General features: G+C 39.4%; 1 protein-coding gene across 1 annotated transcript in view; it reads left to right on the forward strand.

The window, feature by feature from the left end:
- The window catches only part of TGFB2 (transforming growth factor beta 2), an 88,040-nt gene that overhangs the window by 838 nt on the left and 77,984 nt on the right, over nt 1-9,218 (forward strand). The window lies entirely within an intron of this gene.

The following is a 9,218-nucleotide window of genomic DNA, read 5'->3' on the forward strand; positions in this document are numbered from 1 at the left end:
AGCCTCCCGGTGCCAAGGTTATCTTGTCCCCCCCCAACCCCCAACCCCCCCCCCCACCCCTTGCCCTTTCCCGATGCCTCCAGCCCTATCCCAGTGTCTTTCCGCTGCTGTTGTTTCTCTTAGTGTGTCTCAGTCGGGCAGGTTTCCATCTCCCCTTACACTTAAGGGAAAGAAAAGAAAACCAGAATATAAAGGCATAACATTCCCTAGCTGCTTTGACTGCCTCTGCCTGCCCTCACCCCTCCCAGCACATCTGTTTGAAGACTGCAGCTTAAATTGGTACCCTAGGAAAGGACAGATGCAGGGACATCTCGCCAGTGGAGCAGAGGTCCCTTCTAGTTAATGCTGAATTTCATTGCAGGTACAACCCCCCACACTCCCCACCCCCCCAGCTTTTTTTCCCTTCCCTGCTAAAGTCTCACTTCTTGGAAGCCCTCTCCATCCCTCTGCTGTTTTGTTTTTTTTTTTTTTTTTTAATGACTCCCTGATGATACATACTACATTGTGCACAGTAACAGGGAATAAATGTTCTGCACCCGTATCTCTCAGACTCCAGTTAGGATGAATAATAATCATAACAGCATGCCCCTGCGTCTTGGCGTGGAGTTGAGCGTTTAGAAAAAAAGCATAGGACTCCTTTAAAAAAAATCTAGACTGTCATGCCAAGGAAGGTTAAATACCAAAAGGAAGAAAAAAATAACTTCACCATGACTCTGTCCAAAACTCAGTTCCACTCTTCATTTCCCTCCCTCTTCCTCCCTCCCCCCTACTCCTCGATGCCTTATATACTTGCTGTTTCTGTAAAGCACATACGTCTTGCTTAAATAGATAATGCAGCCATCTTAGTAACTTTATCCTAGAGTTTCTAATTGCATTTACTTTTCATTTATTTTTAGTTTAACAAGTTGTAGCACTGGGGCTTGCTGTGTCTTGCATGCGATAGTCCCAGGATGGCAGCCAAAGTGTCTGAACCCCACTCACTGCAGCTGCCTTTCTTCTTTTATTGTTAAATGACAGCATCAGGTACAGGACACCCTGGCAGCCAGAGCCATTTTATTATTGTAATTATGGCACCATCCATAAATGATAAATACACTCCACCCTTGTTCCCCTCAGGGAAGAGAGGCTTTTTTTAATGTATGTTGGAGCTAAGTGGGTATGCGGGAGAGGTTCAGTGTAATTTGGAGAATAATGTGGAGACAGAAGCTTCCTTTCAACCCACACAGACAGCTCTTGATGGTATTTTGGCGAAAGTCAGCACTTTGCTTTGAGACCCAATAGGTCGTGCCCTGAACACGGTAGCAAGCTTTTACAAACAAAGGTGGTACAGAGCAACTCCTTGACACATAGATGTGACCCTGTAACAGAGGGTCTTTGAAGGTAAAGCGCAGTGGATCCTGACTGCAAATCAGACTCTTCTCCCGCTACAGACAAGCATACAGAGGATGACTACTACTACTAAACTAAGCCTCACACTTTCCAGCAAATTAAAATATCTGAGGTGTGTGAGGTGACTCATGTTGACAAAACGAGGATCTGTTTTTAAAATACTGACTGGCTGTGCACTATGGTATCAGAGGTTTTGGAGGGATGAAGTAGATTGCAGGTATCTACCAACAGAGTGCATCAGAAGTTTGGGATCAGAAGGCCATTTAGCAGATCCAGTACTACTGTGCGAGTGCTGTTGCTAACATCAGAGTAAGTAGGTTAACTGTTTTTCCACTGCTCTCTAGTTATACTGGATTGAATGAGCCTTTCCAAAAAAGACAGAAAGAACGAAATTGCTCCACCATATTTTAAAGAAACAAATTGAAAGCGCAGCTTTGGCGGCTTTATACACTTTCTCCTAGGCTTCACTCTGAGGTTTTTTTTTTTAACTCTGCATTTCCTGATCTGGTTGGGAAGACAGTGATAAGAAGGGAGAAGGAGATCAATTTGAATGCTGCGAAGGTCAAAAGCTGCTGAGATGAAGGCATGGGAAAGATCAGTGATTCAGTTTTTCATTTTTTTTATTTTTTACCACAACGTTGTTAGCATTCAGTAACTGACTATAGCCCAAGTATTACAAATATGCTCTAATTATACTCATGGTCAGCTATATATCACTACAGATTTCTGATAGGTCTTTGTGGGGCATTTTATAAAGTTCAGACTAAATATTTTTAGCGATGAGGAGATTTAAAAGGAAAACTATAAGAGATATTGTATATACCCTGAGGCATATTTTGTCTTAAATATTATCCTTGGCCAACTGTACTATAAAAATACAGTAAATATGAATAGAACTGGCAAGATGCCAATCTCCTGGGATGAATTTTAGTCAAGAAGGTATTTATGGGATATAAATAATACTGTGTCAACATTTAAAGAAGGGATCTGATTCGTTTTGAATTTATTCATATTAATCTTTTCACGTGCTGTTAGTTTAAGGCTCAAAGTAAAGTTATGCTAAGGTTTACTGATAGTTTGCACTGAGGGGATAAGGGGCATCTGGCTGCTGCTTGACAGTCAATCCAAGGTTTAATGACACATCAAGTTAGAATATATGTGGAAATTCAGCGAGTCACAGAAAACTAGATCCATAAACAATGGATTTGCAAAATTTAGTGGCAGGAACATATTACCAAGAAGTTTTGAAAAACCAAAAGCACTAGAACATTTGTTAGTGCAACAATCCCTACTCAAATTAGATGATGAAAATCTAAACCTAATGTTAAATCCAGTCCACCTTCAGTAATTGTTTTACAGACAAAAAAAGGAGATTGAATGTGAAATCCAAAGACACAGGTTGTTAAAATGCATGAAAACTGTGACTACAGAAACCATTATCTTTGTAGTTGGAAAGCACTAGTTTTGTTAAATGTGGGTTATATGAAAAGTTTAATCTGTCACTGATAAAATTGATGAATGAGCAGGTTCTGATATTTAAAATGGTTGTTTATGTCAAGCTTAGTGATGGTCAGCATTACATTGATAGTTTACAGATAAAAATATCAATAGACTTGTAGCTTGCGAATCATACTACTGTGTATGTGGGGCACTCCTTATAAAGCAAATTAACAATGTACATTTTCAGGGACTGGAAAGCATATTTATGGTTAGCACATAAGGGGCCCAGTTATGTCTGTCTTATTTCTTTTTTCAGGCAAAACTCCCATGATAGTGAGTTAGTAACAAATGACATCGCAAGTAAATGATCTTTTTGAGTTTTCTTTGATGCTTTTTATGGGGCTAACAGTCTAAGGAATTAATTATTTTCATTTTTTGTCATAGTTTCACATGAATGTTAAGCTAATTTAATGCAGAGCAACCTCTCATGAAGTAAAGCTGTAGTCTACACATCAGTTGTATGAGACTCATTGGTATCATTTATCTTTCTAGGAACTCTGTTGAATGAATATTGCTTTACATAAGACTGTCATATTACTGAAGACTTGCCTAATGAAAGAAAACATTATAAATTGGCTGGGTACAATGGCATGCTTCTACTTTACTAACAAGGAGTTGATTTAGCAGTGGTTATATGCATGTGGGCTCCTTGTCTTCAGAGTAATTGGGTTACTAATACAGAAGTGGCTAAACTGTATGCCTCCCCTGCACTGATTGCATCATTACCAAATGTTAACAGCTACTGCTGTGAAGCTCACTTGTGTTTGAATTTAGCAGAGCAGAGAATTTAATCTTTTAGGATTTCCTATTTTGTGAAAAATATGGAAGCATTCTCAAAAGAACTATATTATTTTAAACCCTCCTAACTGTGTTGACCCTGTGGCCTGCTGGTAGGGCTCAGCTCGCTACCCTGTAGGAGGGCTAAAGTTAGACTCTCCAGACATAGGTATTCACTTGCTACAAGGGGTTTGGAGTTCTGCACTGACTTTGCTAGGGTAGAATTACAGGGAATGGCTTGGTGGTGCTTAAACATGACTGGATTTCTGAGAGTCCTCTCCTTTGACATGGTGATAAAGAGCCCAGAATTGATAGATGGACTTAAAAAGGGGCAGGGTAGTTATCTGAACAATAGTATTATTTTTAGTTGTCATATGTGAAGAGGCATAATCAAATGCCACACTTCAGTTTATAAACCGATCACCAGAGGAGTTTGGAAGGAAATTCTCCCCTCCCAACACTGTGTACATTATGGATTTTCTTATGTACATTATGGTACCTTATGAGACTGCGTTATGGTTTTTTACTTTTGTGGAGCACTGGGTTATTGGAAAGATCCAGAAGTAAGGCACTGGTTTGGGTAGGAGAAACTCAGAATTTACCTTACCAGTCAAATCATTATGTGATTGTGTTTCTTGAGAGAAAGGAAAGGGAAAACAGAAGGCACCTAGTAGGTACTGAGAAGGGTCTGATGACCCTCCATGACAAAAAAAAAATGTAGGAGCAAAACTTGCAGCCTTTTCTCTGTCCCTATTCAGGTAAATCTCCTATTGAAGTCTATTATAAAAAAGACACCATCATATTAGAGTCTTGTAATTAAATAATAGTTAACTTTCCATTACTAAAACTATACCCTCCCTCCTTGCAATTACATACCAGTCTAGAGAATTTACAATCACAGATACCATTTTTTAAATGTTTTTCTGTCTTCTGCTACTGAATGAAAGGCTAGATAGCAAGACTAAGTAGCAAAGAAAACTCAGTCTGAGGTCTACAACTGAGTGTGTACAGGTGGGACCCAGCACAGCCACATAGAATTTCACTGACTGAAGTTAATTGCAGTATCAGGCCTGAATAGTTGTAAAGGAAAATGATGTGAAATGCACAGGGTAAATACATTGAAAACTAACTGGAAAGAGTTTGTTTTTCCTAAAGCAGCAGGTGACTATCCAGTAGGTAATTTTCAGATTGTGTATTGTATTTTCTTAAGGTTAATGGTATTCCTTTAAATTTGGGAGTCTTACTTTGGGGGTAAAAAAAAAAAAAGAGGACTCCAGGATATATTCAGCAAGGTGCTAAAACATGTATAGCTTTAAGCATGTGAATAATCCTAATAACAATCATGGTTACACATGTGCACAAGTAGTTTGCTGAACTGAGGCCTAATTTTGTTGGCCATTTGCAGAAGTAAATACAGTTTGACAGCCAGGCAACTCAAATCCCTCCTGATGCTTTGAGAATGCAATGCTAAACATCAGAACTTGCATAAAGAAAAATCTTTCTTTTTATGGGGGAGGGGGCAAACTTTCTCTTTGATATCTGTTATCCCAAAGAGTCTGTTCCAGTTCAACAGCTTGTTTCCTTAGCCTATGCAGTGTCTCCTTGCTAAAAATGTTTCCGGAATACAGATTAAGAGGAGACTCCCAATGCATCATGACAAAACAAGTCATTAGTGATGACAACACAAATGTTTCCATTCCTATCCTAAAACCATATGGCTATACATTTTTAAACAAGCAGTTTTTAGCCTGGGAATGAGATGTTCTCCAGGTATTATTTTAATTTAATAATATGTTATGGATGCTTCAACAGATTTGTTTAGACTAAAAAGTTTGCTTCAGTCATTTGTTTAGAGAATGTTAGCATCCTGCCTACAACCACAAGCTGTTGTTTGTTTCTTTTTTAATCTATGATATCCACAAGTAGGTGCTTAACTGCAACATGACTATCAACTCTCTTCCTGAGATGGTCTGGCTTAAAGTGGATACATTTCCTCTTGAAACAACTCCCCCCAAAGCTGTCTCTGACATCCATGCTGTTACATAATCATTGTGACTGAAACTCCAATGATGCAAAAATGCAGAGAAAAAACACGGTTGGCTGAGAAAAAGTATTGACTGGTATATTATATTTCAGCAAACACTGTAGCATCATTCTAGGCAAAGGGAAAATGTTGCAACTTTGACCTTGGCTCTGTTTATTTGGCTCCTTCCCACCATATCTAACCCACACTACACTGACAAATACTGCATCTGTCTTGACAGACTAGTTCACAAATAACCTTTCATTCATAACTCGGAGCTGTCATAAGAATCCCTATCTGTTGCTTAATATGATGATTGTGAATTTAAATATCGGCTTTGAAAAAAAAGGGCCCTGCAAAACAACCACAAGTCCAGTCTGACTTTGCAGAAACCAAGAGGGAGGTCTTGCTTGAAAGAGGATACTGTGCTTTAAAAAAATACATAAATATATTTAAGAGCATTAAAACATCTGTTGTTGCCAGAGCCCAAATTGGAATGTTCTGGGAAAGAAAATTTAATTTTTAAATGCTGGATTCATTTCAGTGATGATAATTTGAACACTTCCTGGGGAAGGTCTATCAGTGATCATTATATGCACACCAAATGCAGCAGTAAATCTGTCATTCTTTCCATTTCAGTTTTTCACGTCTATAAATGTGTTATTTTCCCTTGTCGGGCTGTGTCAGTTTCTAGTGTTTTCACTGGCTTTCTCTCTTGAAACCCCTGCCCTGAATTTTAAAAGACAAGCTAAGTGCTGCTGCAAGTTTCCTTCCCGTATTTGTTTGCATTTACAGTTAGCATTTGAAATTCAGAAGCTAGCTCAGTTAAAACAAGAGAGTTGGTATCTTTTATCTTTCTTAGAGAGCTCTCTGAGAGGTAGGAACAAAACTCTTTTATCCCCCTCTTTTCCCTTTAAACAGCATAAGGGATACACTTAGCTCTCAAAAAAATAATCGTACTCTGTCTTCCTCTACCTTTGAACAGCCTCAAGCTCAATGTGTCCTTGGTCTTGACTGAGGCCTGAAGGTACTACTTCCATATGAATGCTAAATTATAGTAATCGGACTTCCTTTCTCTGCCAGTGGGCTGCTTTAACCTCTCTGCTAAGGCATCCCACAACTGACCTACAACAACTCTTTCCATTTTAGAGTCTGATCACTCCTGTACATATACTTCCTAATGTGCTGTATTAATTTATGTTTTTGTGCTCTGGAGAAACTGTCTCTAAGGGCCAGTCTGAAATTGCCAAACCACATGGAAAATTAATATTTAGCAATTTGCAACAGATTGTCTTTTGAGTGCCACACAAATATTAAAAAGTAAATCTCCCTTTTTTAGATGCAGTGGGGTTGAAATGCTGGCCCAAAGTAACAGAAGCTTGGGGCAGGCTACTTTATCCATTTCCAAATACTACTTGAACACAAGAATGGGCAAGATGAGCAAAGCTGAGAGTTGGCATTGCAGTCCTGTAGTGTAGTAAACACAAAGTCAGGTGTTTCCTTTGTATCTTAATGGCAAATTCTCTTGCTTATTGGAGATGGCTTCTGCTGACTTAATAACTCTGCCTTAAAGTCCTTAATGTATATACAGTTAGTGGAATCAGTAGAGACTAGGGACTAGATTGGTGATTCTTAACCAGTGTGCCCTTGCACCTAGGGTGCTGTGAGATCCCCCTCCTTCACTGAAGAGAGAAGAACTTCACAGGATCCAGACAAAGAGATATCTGTAAAGATAAAGCGGCTGAGTTACAAGAAGCAGAGTGCTTCTCGGGCAAGTTATGCCTTTCCAAATTGGAGTCCTATTATTTACCCATGTTATTGGGAAATTTATGGCCTGTGGGTTTTTTTGTTCCTTTTAGATGGTCCTGTATTTGTTGTAGTAGAGGCTAGAAAGGATCTGCGGAGTCCAACTGACCATCAGAGCAGCTGCACATGTAATGCAGCCTGGGCCCTGAACAATTCTGCCTCCACGTGACTTAGGCTGAGAGTGCATTCTACTGATTTAGAGCCTGACCAAAGTTCACAGAAATTATTAGTAAGCTTCCTTTTGATTACAAAAGACTCTGGATAAGGTCTTTGGTGCCTTGCCCTCTATTTAAAAAATGCACCACTTTTTGCCAGGTATTTGGGGACATGTTTTAATAATGATGAATTGCTGTCAAAGATGTTCTTCAGTGCTATGCTTTGTAAAAGGCTTTAAAAATAAACAGCATGGTAGCTCATTGGTAGCTGCATTTGATAGTGGATGTCATCTGGTAACAACATATGGGAGCAATACGGCACAAGCAGGGGCTTACAGAATGCAAAGAAATAGGCATGAGTTCATGCCCTGTACCTTTCAGGTATTCCACATCTCTGTGCCTAAAATAAACAACAATCTAGCTGTGAAGACCTTGCAAATAAACATATTGTAACCTATCTCTATCATCTTCCCCAAAGCCAGTGTTAGTTTAAAAGCAAAGGGCACCACATTTAAAAGCCTACCAGCGAACAAGTGTAAAATCGAACCTCAATAGACATAGCAGAAAAGACTCCAAAGGCTGCAAATATGAATGTGGCAAATCTCCAAGCAATGGATTAGAAAGAAAGGTCAGGGCTAAGCCAACATGGTCTTTTTATATTATCAACAAATCTTCAAGCCAGCTCTGAGTGGAGCTGGAACCAGGAGAGCAACTGCTAACAGTCAGCTAGTTGCACAACATAAACTGAATTTATAAGATGGAAAGCAAAGCAGTTTAGGAATAGAACCTTTTTTTAATAGGCTGGAAGTGAATGCAGCTTTATATAGTGTCTCTTACTTCATGTCTCCCAGTGTCTGACAAAGGAGTGAGTTAAGTTTTTGGAGGTACGTTCTGATCTCGGTTACGTGGATGAAAACTTGGAGTAGCTTCATTTAAATCAGTGAAGTCACTCTAGATTTTTACTGGTGTCCTGGAGATTGGAATCTGTTTACTGATCACTGGGGCAAAGAGAATAGTCAGTGCAGCTGGAGTTTTAAAGGAGCTTAAGGGAGGCAGGAGACCAGTTTCTGCTGAATTTCAATGAGATTTAGTTTTTTTTAGGCCCCATTGAAAACTGTAGCCAAAGGCAGTAGATGGATGGATGGATGGATCAGGAAAGAGGGTTATCTACTGTATGTACTGGAAATGATGGCCAGGACACAGTTTATTTCTTATTTTTTATGAGTAGAAAGAGGTATTGAAGTTTCAGCAGCCACCAGGCTCAAGAATGAATGGGGCTTGTTTTAACCTGCCATTAAAAAGAAGACACTGCCATGCCACCCGGCTTATTTAAGCATTTAAGTCCTGAAGAGGATCTGGTTTCTGGAGTCTCAGTACATGGAGGCAGCTAATGAGCAGTCCTGAGTTAAGTGCCTAAGCTGACAAGAGAGGGAAGTGTACAGACTTACGCAGTACTTATTGTTTCCTGTTGGCTAGTTCCAGGTAGCTCCCTGTTCAATGTCTAGACTCTCTGAATCTGAGTTGGAGGCATCTCTTTCCATTGTCTTTTTATGCAGCATTGGCTGTAG

Source organism: Gavialis gangeticus, unplaced genomic scaffold (assembly GCF_001723915.1).
Source record: "Gavialis gangeticus isolate Ggan-Ray unplaced genomic scaffold, GavGan_comp1, whole genome shotgun sequence".
Taxonomy (NCBI): domain Eukaryota; kingdom Metazoa; phylum Chordata; order Crocodylia; family Gavialidae; genus Gavialis; species Gavialis gangeticus.